Consider the following 14,427-nt stretch of genomic DNA (forward strand, 5'->3'; position numbering starts at 1 on the left):
AAGTGAGTTTGGGGGTATATTTTGAAGACCACCTACTGTGTAAGGTGAAAATGCTGTGAAATAAACATTTCTTTCCAAAAGGAGAGGTATGTATGTCTGTTTCATATTGTACTACTTTGTCTTAAACAATAAACTTTGGCTAAGCTTTTTTATTTGGTGTTCTGAACATTTTTCATAATGAACTATAAATGTAGTCAATCAATCAATCAATCAGCTATACTATTAATCAGCAGCCTGGAACTGACTGAATTAACAGATGTCCCAGCTGCTGCATTTTAACAGCCCTTTTCAATTGCTTATCCCATGGAGGATTTTGCAGGGCTGCAGCATCCAGTTATCCCAGAGATGAATTAGGCCTCGTGTCTCAGAAATACAAACCATCAGTGTTTAAAACTAGGATGTAGAGTGTATTATGGAACAGTGAGTTTGAAGTCTCCAACAGAAGATCTCCAACATGAGATCACAAAGGGTCTGGCTACTCTGCAATTAAAAACCCACAGCTGGTCCATGCCAGCTGACTTGCGCTAAGGGGCTCCGGCTAAGGGGCTGTTTAATTGCGGTTTAGACATTTGGGCTCAGGCTGCAGCCCGGACTCTAGGACTCTGCAAGGTGGGAGCATCCCAGAAGTTGGGATGCAGCCTAAGCCCCAACATCTACACCACAATTAAAACATCTTGAGTCAGCTGGCATGTACCAGCTGCAGGTGTGTAATTGCAGTGTAGACATACCCAAAGAGAGCCATTCCCAGAGATCAGGTAGTGTCACAGGGCATGAAACTGGAGTCATGTTTTATAAATCCTGCCCCACACTGGGAAAAAAGCCTGTAAGGGAATATTTCTATACTAATGATTAAAATGCCTAACGCTAGACCCACCAGCTCATTTACTTATCATTGTTCCTTCATTGCCTTCTGAGATGCTATGGTAATGAGCAGTCTGAAAACCTGGAGTGCAACAGAGACTAGATGAGATCCTTCTAAAATTCAACCTAGTTCACTGCAGCATGCAGGCTCTGTGCATGTTCTGTATTGACTTGTACTGTTACTGTCCCTTTGGGACAATATTGGTTATCTGTTTGGCACTGACCCACCAGTGTATGCAAGTTTAACCATCATCAGTAAAGTTAATGGGCATTTTGTCTGTGTATTGATTAAAGAAGGAGTTCAGAATCTGACCCAAAATAATAAAATTACAACTTCCTACTATTGTGTCCGTTTCTTTTGCCTTTCTTTGGAATGCTCCATTATCTCATATTCTCTGAAATCCTCCACAGAAATCACCATGGACACCATTAACCATGCTGAAAGCACAGCTGATAAGCTACAGCCCTTACTGATGAGGAAAGCTAGCAAGCTCACATGATATTGGCAGATCTTTCCTCATTCTCTGTCCAATAGCTATTTTGCCTCCTCTCTGCCTCAAATACCTAATCCAGAAATGAATGTCACCTGAACAGAAATAAAGTTCTGTCCTAGCTAGAAGCACAGAGACCCAAACAGACTAATTACAAAATGTGTGTTACATGTATACAAGCTACCACAACCACATTGTTACCCTGTAGCCCTGCTGATAGGCTTTGTATACCCATGTGACTCTCTGAAGTTAGTTCTGGCACTGTAAAATCTTAGCACCTTAAGGCCAAATTTTCAGCTTCTCCTTACCCAAGCCTCTTTTTCTGGTAATCATTTTGTTCCTACTTTTATTTTTTGAGTCCAAAAAACAGCTGGAAAATTTGGTCATTAGCATGCATCAAATCTGATGCTCAAGTGGCGAACTTGGAATACACAGTATTACTCCATACTATCATCTGGGGATCTGAGTTAAAAGCCAAGGTTGTTTGCTTCCCAGGCTACAGAGTTGTCAATTTTTGAAACTTCTGTAAAGTACAGCGGGTCAGCAAGTATTTCCATATTTAGATGTATATCACTTTCTGCTCCACAGCTCAGTATATGTTTCTGCAATAAGCACTTCACTAAGTATATGGACATGCATGTATTTCCTGCACAGTTAGTTATATTGGGATGGTAGCTGGATATTGTGTTTTGACATTAAGACATACAGCTGCTGAGCTATGAATCTAAGCAGTACATACATATTTTCATTAGCTAAATACTTAATTAAAGAGTCTGATGTATTTCATCCTACAGCTTTTACAGTGAAATCTATCAGGTCATCCCAGGGAAAGATGACTCACTGCAAGAGTCACCAATTGCCATACCCTGTGGAGTGTAAAAGCAGCATTAACCCAAAGCAAAATAGGCCAAATGCTGTGCTAGTATAAAGGGTATTTTAAGAAACTAGGCAGGTACATTTTAGAGGAGCACTAGAGTGAGGCATTGTGTGGCAAAGTAAATAGGTCATAAATTATTTTACTTCTAGGGAGTGGTGGAAATAGGGCGAATAAACTAAAAAATGGACATGACAGTAAAAGAGGGCATGGTATAAGCATGGAAAGAGCACCTAAAGAAAAGAAGTATAAATTAAGGTTAGCACCTTGCCCCACCATAGGCCTTGTCTGTACACAAAAATTGCACTGATATCACTTTTCTGCACTGGGGACTACCATGAGTCCATACACACATCTTCTCCCATTACTGGTTCCCTGGCCTTCCATTTATAGATGCCGCTTGGTTCAAAACCAAGGCAACTCATAAACACTCACAAGGCCATGCTGCTCACACAGGCTTAGTGGATGCAACTGATATCCAATGCCAATGGGCAATTTTCCACTGTAAGCCGAAATTCTAGTCAGTGTTTGTAAACTTTGTAGAGGTTTATACTGCTCATTTTAAAAAGGTCCAGCCTCAGAAGATCCATGATAAACCACAGGAGCAGCTGTGTTCAGTCCTGCTAAAAGCTAGAGGTTCTGTGATTTGTAAGATATACACTGCAACAGTGCTTCAGTCTACGAGATACATAGATAATGATTTTCATCAGTGGAGAGTTAAAGAATGAGTCAAATTCAGGATTCAGATTTATGCATCCTACATTGCCATCTACAGCCCATTCATGGTATTTCACTCCAGAGGCTTGTAACCTACTGATAAGCAGGGATCCTAGTTTTCCGTGATTAATCAGAGAATTAAAAAAAAAAATCCATGTTTTTCTGCTATTAAAATGAATCACTGAACTTTAGTTTCCCTGGCTACAATAAGTATCAGTTGAATACAATGTTTTATTGATATATTTAAAGTTTTTAAGCAAGTTTGAAGCCTACCATCAATATGACAAGTTTCAGAGTAGCAGCCGTGTTAGTCTGTATCCGCAAAAAGAACAGGAGGACTTGTGGCACTTTAGCGACTAACAAATTTATTAAAGCATGAGCTTTCATGAGCTACAGCTCACTTCATCGGATGCATAGAATGGAACATATAGTAAGATTTAGATAGATAGATAAGTTGGAAGTTGCCATACAAACTGTGAGAGGCTAATTAGTTATGAGCTATTATCAGCAGGAGAAAAAAAACTTTTGCAGTGATAATCAAGATGGCCCATTTAGACAGTTGACAAGAAGGTGTGAGGATACTTAACACAGGGAAATAGATTCAATATGTGCAATGACCCCGCTACTCCCAGTCTCTATTCAAACCCAAGTTAATGGTATCTAGCTTGAATTAATATGCAAACTAGATACCATTAACTTGGGTTTGAACAGAGACTGGGAGTGGCGGGGTCATTGCACATATTGAATCTATTTCCCCATGTTAAGTATCCTCACACCTTCTTGTCAACTGTCTAAATGGACCATCTTGATTATCACTACAAAAGTTTTTTTTCTCCTGTTGATAATAACTCATCTTAACTAATTAGAAAAGGAGTCCTTGTGGCACCTTAGAGACTAACCAATTTATTTGAGCATGAGCTTTCATGAGCTACAGCTCACTTCATCAGATGCGTGAGCTGTAGCTCACGAAAGCTCATGCTCAAATAAATTGGTTAGTCTTTAAGGTGCCACAAGGACTCCTTTTCTTTTTGCGAATACAGACTAACACGGCTGTTACTCTGAAACTTAACTAATTAGCCTCTCACAGTTTGTATGGTTTCAGAGTAGCAGCCGTGTTAGTCTGCATTGGCAAAAAGAAAAGGAGTACTTGTGGCACCTTAAAGACTAACCAATTTATTTGAGCATAAGCTTTCGTGAGCTACAGCTCACTTCATCGGATGCATAAAAGTGGAAAATGCAGTGAGGATGTTTTTATACACACAGACCATGAAAAAATGGGTTTTTATCACTTCAAAAGGTTTTCTCCCCACACAAACCCACTCTCCTGTTGGTAATAGCTTATCTAAAGTGATCACTCTCCTTACAATGTGTATGATAATCAAGGTGGGCCATTTCCAGCACAAATCCAAGATTTAACAAGGATGTCTGAGGAATGGGGGGGGAGGGTAGGAAAAAACAAGGGGAAATAGGTTACCTTCCACAATGGCTTAGCCACTCCCAGTCTCTATTCAAGCCTAAGTTAATTGTATCCAATTTGCAAATGAATTCCAATTCAGCAGTCTCTCCCTGGACTCTGGTTTTGAAGTTTTTCTGTTGTAATATCACAACTTTCATGTCTGTAATCGCGTGACCAGAGAGATAGAAGTGTTCTCCGACTGGTTTATGAATGGTTTCAGAGTAACAGCCATGTTAGTCTGTATTTGCAAAAAGAAAAGGAGTACTTGTGGCACCTTAGAGACTAACCAATTTATTTGAGCATAAGCTTTCGTGAGCTACAGCTCACTTCATCGGATGCATACTGTGGAAAATACAGAAGACGTTTTTATACACACAAACCATGAAAAAATGGGTGATTATCACTACAAAAGGTTTTCTCTCCCCCCACCCCACTCTCCTGCTGGTAATAACTTATCTAAAGTGATCACTCTCCTTACAATGTGTATGATAATCAAGGTGGGCCATTTCCAGCACAAATCCTGGTTTTCTCCCCACCCCCCCACACATAAACAAGTTTATGGTTTATGAATGTTACAATTCTTGACATCTGATTTGTGGCCATTTATTCTTTTACGTAGAGACTGTCCAGTTTGACCAATGTACATGGCAAAGGGGCATTGTTTATGTGTATGTTTGTGTATGTATATATATGTTCCATTCTATGCATCCGATGAAGTGAGCTGTAGCTCACGAAAGCTTATGCTCTAATAAATTTGTTAGTCTCTAAGGTGCCACAAGTACTCTTGTTCTTTTTACCATCAATATGAAATTTATCCTTGCCAAACTCAGTGACTCAGTCTTTCAGGATGATTTTTAAAGTTTTCAGCATCTTTTCATAACTTTATTTATTCACATATGGAGGCTGAAGTGAAATTTGAGATGCATTTACACACAAACCCCTATATACCATTAAGTAACCTCTGTATGCCAGAAAGAGTTTATTGGAGTATGTTTAGCTATGTAAATTTAAAGCACATTCAGAAATCAACCCAAGAGGGACAGATTGCGCACATTGAAAAAATGACACTGGTACTTTCATTAAAATTTAGTTACTTGTTAGTATATATTTTCATTTTTGCACAAAATGTAAAAACTAAAGATGCTCTATAAAAACAGAGAGCTCTCTGGAGTGGCAGACTTGGGGATTTCTGAGCAAGGAAACTGCTTGATGCTGTTTGTTTCTATTGTGTTCAGAGAACAAGGACTTTATATACACTTTTGTAAATAAAACAAGATTACACTGAGGATATATCTGACCTATCATTTCTCACCCAAATGGAAACATCCCTGCCAGGTCCCGAATTCTGGTGAACTGTTTTGACCAAAGGAGCAATACCTGTTTAGCTGCTTCCCATCACTCCTGAGCAAAAAAATAAATAAATAAATCTGTTTCTCTGTAAATTGATAAATGTTTTAATCACATGGTAATACTTTAGCTTTTAACTTTCTCAGATAAATTGTATGTTGCTTGAGAAACAGCTACCTCCTGTTGCACTATATATGGTTTATATATGTTTAGGTGTACCTTCCAGAAGAGGCTCCCCCCACACAAAAAAATTTGCACACACAAAAACTCACTCAGTCCCCTGGGCACCTGAAATTTGAATATCCTGGGCCACACTTGTTTTAGGGACCATCTTACACTTCTTCATTTACAAGATATTTTAATAATTGCATAGTAGAGTGAATGTATGCATTTAAGTAGTTAGGCCCAGATCCTAAAAACACTTATTACACGTGTGCTTAAGTTTAACCATGTGAGTAGTTCCAGGGGACAAAAGTTAAGCAAGTGCACAAGTGTTTATAGCATCAGGATCTCACTGCCGTAAATGAACTGAGAAACTGAACAATTCCACCATACAAACAAAACTATATCCTGTGCACTGAATGCTTATTGTTTTGGGAAGTGTGTTTGGAAATGTAGTCAACATAAACTGAAATATAGGCATTACAGGTTCTAAACTGACCTACAGATGTAAATAACTAAACAATTAACATAACTGAAAAAGACCACAAATGCAGCCTATATAGCTAGACACCGCAAAAATCCATTGCAAAACTCATTATTAATACCACCAAAAGCCAAGGTAGAGCATTAAAATAAGTGAAGAAGGAAGCAAAAATGGCACTGTCATAAGTATAGGATCCCTGAAGTCAATTTGAATGGTTATAGTGGTACACATATACTGGCAGAGAAATGTCACACAGCTACAGAACAGTCTGAGCCAGACACAAAATAAACTAAAACACTGTAAGAGGAAAAATGAAAACAGGACTTTTCGTCCCGATTAGCCCAGCTTTGTATAAAGCAGGCTTAGGTCAAGCACTTTATTCATTCTGAAGGTGCACCTGTGAAGTGGCAGATTTCAAAGGGGGAGGAGGGGAGGGCCTGCCGATGCCTTCGGAGCTGAGAGCCCTGTCAGCAACAGCATTCAATAAATCTCAAAGTGCAGCAGGGGGAAAATGCATGGGTTTTGAGGAAGGAATTAACAAATTTGTAACACAGCTTTTTGTGTATGAGGCCCATTCTCTTTGTGAGGAACACATGAATCTCAACCACTTGTGGAGCTGATCCAATGACAGGCTTCAACAATCTCTTAACCTTTCCAAACAGGTAAAGTATCCAAAACTTCCCTATCATAAACCTCAATAAATTACCTTCTTGAAAGCAAGGCACCCCCTACTGGGCTAATCCATAAATCAGCAGTTTAGAGGAAACCTTTATTGTGTTCTCTTCAATGAGAACCAAAGCACTGAGGGTTGGCTGTTTTGTCAGGGAAGAAGGTCAGAAAACAAACATACAAGAAGCCATGCTGAAAACAACATTCTGGCCTCAATTTTTCAGAAAAGTTTGGCATGCAATAGCACACACAAACTGTGCACCCAACTGATTGAGCCAGTTGTGGTAATCGCATATGCAAATTTGTTGTGTAATTGTGAAAACTTGGGCCAATGGGGCACATTTTCAATGGATCCCCCCAAAACACCCACAATATTTGTGGATATGTCTAGCTGCACACAGAAATCCTACATTTGCTTTATGTAGTGTGTGCCATGCACCCACAGTGATATCTCCATCACTCCATTCTGCAGGAGTATTTTTGTCGGCCTGTTGAAAATGTGACCCTCTGAATCGTTAGTAGGAGTACAGAAATTCAGAGTTTAGAGAGGCGTCCTGGATGAGATTTTCAAAAGGGCTGCGCTTAGCATGGCCTTAGCTTTGTTCCCTCTGGTATCAATAGTCAAATCCACTCTGATCTCAGGTGGAGCAGAGTTAGGCCCAATAAGGAGCAATAGGTAAAATCTCACCCTCTTTTTTATTTGTGCCTAAGATTTTCAAGGCTTTGGGAAGTTGTTAATAGTTGATTTATGATTTAAGTGGCCCGATTGTTTTGGTGTTGTACAAACATGGATTAAAAACAGTCCCTACCCCCCAAAGAGCTGATAATCACAAGACACAACAGATAAATGGAACAAACATGTGGGACTGAGGGGTAAAAAGAAAAAGGTAACAATTAATAAGAGCATTTTTCCTATAGACTAGCTGGGCACACAGTGCTGCTTTGCCACCTGCCTAATCGATAGGTATTGCCCTGTAGGCATCGCATCGGAAGTGAGATCTGGAGGAGGAGAAGGGAGCAGATTAATGAATTTTGGGGGTAAAGTGGAAGTTTGTGGGTGATGCGAGCAGCACTTGCACACATATGCAGTAAGTTATACAGGTTCAGGGTGCCCATGCGCCACCAATATTTAGGAATGTGGGCCCGGTTCCATCAATGTTTGGGCTTACTGCGCTTTGGGGGTCCCTGTGCTTCAGGAAGATGCAGAGTCCAGGGCAGCCTGGGGGGTTAGCGAGTGACCCGGCCCCAGCACGCCCGCTCTGCCCCACCAGCTCCCGGGGTTGCTCAGGGAAGAGGGTGGAAGCTGGAAAGAGGTGGGGCGGGCGATTGGGGGAAGCGGTGGAATGGGGGCAGGGAGGGGGCAGAGCAGAGGCAGACTGGGTTGCTCGCTGCTGTCAGTGCCAGGCCTCCCGCTAGCCCCCCAGGCCACCCTGGACCCCGCATCCCCCTGAAGCACAGGGACCCCCAAAGTGCAGGGCCCAGGCCTGTTGCCCCAGTCCGTCCTATGGACAGGACGGCTCTGGGTCCAGGGAAGCCTGAGGGATTAGTGGAGGGCCTGGCGCTGGCAGCAGCAAGCAACTCGGCCCCAGCCTGCCCCTGCTCCGCCCCCTCCCCACCGCCATTCCACCCCTTCTCTCAATTCCCTGCCTCTTTCTAGCTTCCACCACCTCCCCCAAGCGATGCCGGGATCTAGTGGGACACAGCAGGGTGGGCTGGGGCCGGGTCACTCACTGCTACCAGCACCAGGCCCCTTGCTAACCTCCCAGGCCACCCTGGACCCCGCATCCCCTGAAGCACAGGGCGGTTGCCCTGTTCCATCCTATGGACAGGATGGCTCTGCTTGGACCCGTTCTGCGCTCCACCAAAAATTATACAAACCTGGCGCCCATGCTTGCACAAGGCCATTGCAACATCAGTAAAGAGGTATGTTGTCAGCCTCTTCCTATTACTGACAACTTCAGAGAGGAAAAAAGGAAAATAAAAAACTGTCACGCAAACAAAAATTCCTGGAGCTCTAGAATAGCACATCCAGTGACCCAGCAATAGCTTCTCCAGAACTGCTGTGTGTAAATACAAAGGTATGAGTTGCTTGTGAACAAAAAGCATGTTCCTTTGATGCCTTATCAAGTCCACCACTCCTGTAGAACCGGTCTGTATCAATGGAACCATTACTACGGTCGGAGTGAATCTAGTGATTCTAGAACTAGGAGGCACAACTTTTGGGATCTAGTCCCAATATCAACCCTCCTGTGTTGTGTGACACTGTCCTCTTCATAGCTTAGCCCTCTGGCTAAGTCATATTAAAGTTCTCCCCCCTTCCAGGGCATCACAAGTCCTTTGAGACAAACTGTCGCAGACAGGCCACTCCCACAGTGGCCAGTTGGGAACCTGGGCTCACACTGTATACCAGGTTCCAGACCCAGGACCCTCAACCCAGAAGCTCTTGGCTTTTTCTCTCCCTGCCCCTTCCCTGGGCAGCTTCCTGCTCTTCCTCCTTGTATCAGGGAGTGCAACTGCAGGTTTTCCTCCCTTATTACAGCCTACCAACTTCCTCTCTTTATAGACCCTGCCCAGCTCCGCCCCCGGCTGGACTTCATCTGCAATTAGGCCCTACCACTCCCTAGGTACAGCCTAAGGTTAATTGGCCTAATTTACCCATCAGGTCTTGTGTGGGGCTGACACCCCCTTACAGGTAATATTTTTCTTCCCAGGGATGTTGTGATGCTGCTTCAGTCAATGTTTACATTTTGAGATCCTGGAGTGAAAAGTGCAAAGCATTATTATTCCCATCAACGCCCACCTGTTGCAAAAGATTCCCACGAATAACATAAATATTTCTCATGCAATATGATTGATCTCTAAAAGTCTGGGACACGGAGGCTGCAGCAACAGGAGCTAGGGAAAAGAGGTAAAAGGAGGGGGCTTGTGATAAGAGACAAGAGCAGACACAATAAGGAAGGGCAGAGTTTTGAAGGGCCTGCAAGGTGAAGATGTGAAGTTTGAACTTGATGTGATGAAGCAAGGGGTATATGGATTCAAAGAGGAGGTGATGGGATCAGAGTGACCACGAAGAAAGTCCATCCTAGTAGCTATACTATATGGACTGGAGGGGACTATGTGGGAGAGGAGGAGCTTGTCACAATAAACAGGGGAGGAGATGGTATGGGCTTGGTGAGCTTTGACTGTATGACCAGAAAGAAAATGTCAAAAGTTTAGAAATATTATGAAGGAAGAAGTGCCAAGCTTTGGATATAGCCTGGATCTGCAGAGAAAGGGAGTCAAAAATGAGCCCTAGGTTTAAGGCCTGAGTGACAAAGAGAATGGTGGTGTGATCAACAGTGACAGAGAAAAGCAGAAAGAGAGAAGGTGAGGAGCTCAGTTCTAAGAGTCAGTGATGCGGGGCAGCAGGACAGAGAGGCACACATATGTGCTTGAATTGGGCCTGATTATTATTACATCTTTGGTCACCCACAGGTTCAGTAACAGAATTGTAGTCTAGATCAGATGGCTCCAAAAATATATTTGAAACCTATAATACACAGCGTACATCTTTGGGAGTGCTTCCTGTACATTCATCTTACACCTGAAAAACTACCCATGATGCCATCATATGTTACCTTAAGTATGTTTGTGTTTGTATGAGAAAAAAATTAAATCCCTTATTGTCCTTTAAAAAGTTAAAACCCTTATCTGCCTTATAGAGAACTAACCATTCCTTAGCTGGTGGGGGCAAATACTTTTATCACAAGATCTGGGCTTCTGTTCAGTATTCATGGGCAGGTGAATTCCCCTTTGTGTAAGAGAATTAATTTCCTAGTTAAAGATGGGAGATGAGCCAATTTAAATTTGGAAATAATCTTTCTTCCCAAGAAGAGAGTCAGTCTCCTAGCAACGGCAGGAACACCTTGTGAATAAAACAACAGTGGTTTGCACAGAAGGGCTTCATGCCAGGGGCAGGGAGAGCCACAAGAATGTTCAATTGTCAGTTTCTTCCTTCGGTGATCCATTATGAATGATTCTGTCAGCAAAATCTGTTGCAGATGAACACCTCAGGGCCGCACTGAAAAAAGGAAGGAAGGGATCTATCTCTAAGTACCTACATGGCCTCTATCACCATAGTATCTGAGCACCTCCCATGCATGCAGTTATAGACAGTCAGTAACAACTCTCCTTTCCTTCCTTCCTAGCCTGTAGGAAAAATAGTTTGATTAGTTTGGGGGGCAGAGGGGTTGTGGGGAAGGGAGTATGTATTTTTATAAGTGTATTGTGTTTGTGAATTTATCAAGGGAAAAATAAGTTGAAGAAATTAGTTTTGTATTTTGTTCCAAGGACATACTTGTCTCTTGCAGGAGTGAGTGCCATAGACTAGGTCCAACTCCTTAGCAAATTCTGTCCCCGGAACTCATAATGAGCCTCCCCTATACTACTTAATAGTTTCATTGTTCCAGAGGAAGGCAGCCACAATGGGAGTAATGGTCATGCAAGAAGATGTGATCTCTCTACTACAGTAGATCCCACAAAAGGCTCTGCATCGCACATGTTGGTTTGGAGACTTTGAGCAGGATTCCTTACTTAGTGGGGAGTGTATGGGATCTGAGACTGGGAAGGCCAAAACCAAATTTAAAAAATAAATAAATGCAAGCCCCTTTAAGAAGGCCTCCAAACCAACCATGGCTGCAGAGTTCCCAGTGCCCTTATTGTTCTAGGAAGCAGGCAGATTTTCTCCCTTTCCCTTAGGCAGCAGGTCAGGGAAGAAGCAGCTTAATGAAATTCATGAAGCCCTTAACTCACAGCCTTGAACCAGAGCAACCAAACATAGGGCTTGTATACATGGTGCACTATTCTGTACACTCACTGGCCTGCATGGACCCTGCTGGCGCACACTAAAAGTTCCCTAATGCACATTAATGTAGTAGTCTCATGTAGCATACTACATGACTAGTACGTTACATTACACACTAGGGAATTTGTAGTACACACCAGTAGGTCCACATGTATCTGTTACTATACAAAAACTAGTGTGCACTAGAATTTACTCCCCTGTAGTGCAGACTACACATTATGTAGACAAGCCCTTAAAGTCAGAAAACAAAAGTCTATAGGCCCTAGGCTAGTGTCCTAGTGCTTGAGCAGGCCTGCAACCTGTAGCCATCAGCGTGACTTCAGGTCCACCCCACGCCCATCACACACACACCCTTTCCTTGCTCAACTTCCTTTTCCTGTTTATATAGCCCTGGCCCAAGGACAGGGCAGGATGCTTCTGGACTGTGCCCAGAGTGTCTTGGCTTAAACTCTAGATTGATTCTTAAAGGGGCGGAACACCCCACCACAGGGAGCAAGTTTAGAGATCAGAACACTAGGGTGAATATCAAATGTTACAGGTGAGAATGGAAGAGTTATTCCAGAGAAAACTCCTAGGACATCCTGCACTACTGACAGCAAGCACCACAGATGGAATGAATTTTGTTTAGAAAGAAAATAATTTCTTTCTATGCTTTAGGGAAAACATATATGCTTTCTCTCTTTGTTGACAGAGATAAAGAATCAAAGGGGTAGATCTAGTGTATTAATTGAACACATGCGCATACAAAAGGAAAGTGCAACTGGATGCATAATTTGAACATGTTGTTACAGCATCACAGTTGCTTTTATTGCACTCAGCTCTAAGGCTGACCATATCCATAACAGCCAATAGGCATAGTACCAGGGGTCATTTATACAAATTCACTTTTCTGACCATAAACCTATTTAAGTATATGGGAACTGCAGAGATAATTCTGCAAAGTCTCATAGGATGCACAGTCTGTCTAATCTACCTAAGTAATTTAAGAAATTATAATGCACCCACCATCGCAGTATCTTGAATCCACAAGCTACCCAAGGAACCTACCTCATTAATTAAAGGTGAGATTTTCAAAAGCACTCAGTGCTGGCCTATCTGCTCCCGTTGAATTCTGTTCTAACTGAAGTCCAAGTTTTACTACTGACTCCAAAGAGAGCAGAGTAAAACCTATGATGAGAGTTCATAAAATCCCACCTTAAAACTATAACAGCTCTTCTTTTACACAACCCATAATGTTGGAATTTTATTAAACTACTTCACCAAGAGAAAGTGGGTAATTTCAAGTGTAGCCTTCCTTTCCAGCACTTACAGAGTCTGTATTTTGTGAAAGGGAAGGGGGAAAGATATTCCATGACTTAGATTAATCTGTAAGATTGTGAAATGAAAGCATTAGGATGGACGTCACAATTTGTAATAAGAAAAGGAGTACTTGTGGCACCTTAGAAACTAACCAATTTATTTGAGCATGAGCTTTCGTGAGCTACAGCTCACTTCATCGGATGCATACCGTGGAAACTGCAGCAGACTTTATATACACACAGAGAATATGAAACAATATCTCCTCCCACCCCACTGTCCTGCTGGTAATAGCTTATCTAAAGTGATCATCAAGTTGGGCCATTGCCAGCAGAAATCCAGGTTTTCTCACCCTCCACCCCTCCACACAAATTCACTCTCCTGCTGGTGATAGCCCATCCGTGTGTATGGGGGTGGGGGGGTGAGAAAACCTGGATTTGTGCTGGAAATGGCCCACCTTGATTATCATGCACATTGTAGGGAGAGTGGTCACTTTGGATGAGCTATTACCAGCAGGATAGTGAGTTTGTGTGTGTGGTTTTTGGGAGGGGGGTGAGGGGGTGAGAGAACCTGGATTTGTGCAGGAAATGGCCCAACTTGATTATCATGCACATTGTGTAGAGAGTTGTCACTTTGGATGGGCTATCACCAGCAGGAGAGTGAATTTGTGTGGGGGGGTGGAGGGTGAGAAAACCTGGATTTGTGCTGGAAATGGCCCAACTTGGTGATCACTTTAGATAAGCTATTACCAGCAGGACAGTGGGGTGGGAGGAGATATTGTTTCATATTCTCTGTGTGTATATAAAGTCTGCTGCAGTTTCCACGGTATGCATCCGATGAAGTGAGCTGTAGCTCACGAAAGCTCATGCTCAAATAAATTGGTTAGTCTCTAAGGTGCCACAAGTACTCCTTTTCTTTTTGCGAATACAGACTAACACGGCTGTTACTCTGAAACCTAACAATTTGTAATGTGGCTGACAAAATCCAACTTCGCTAGTTTGGACACCTACAGAGGATGAATGAAGAGGACCTAGTGAAGGTAAGATGGCAGGAGAGGGTAGTAGGAAAGGGACCCCAAAGAAAGCATAGGAAGCAATGGATGTATAGCATCAAAAAAGATGGTAAGCAGATAGACGTTAGTACTGCCTCAGACAGACAAAGATGGTGGATGCTTGCATGATGACCCAACCCCAGAGATGCAGGGTGGGGAAGGAGAAGGAGGAGTAG

The sequence above is a fragment of the Eretmochelys imbricata genome, chromosome 13 (assembly GCF_965152235.1).
Source record: "Eretmochelys imbricata isolate rEreImb1 chromosome 13, rEreImb1.hap1, whole genome shotgun sequence".
Classification (NCBI taxonomy): domain Eukaryota; kingdom Metazoa; phylum Chordata; order Testudines; family Cheloniidae; genus Eretmochelys; species Eretmochelys imbricata.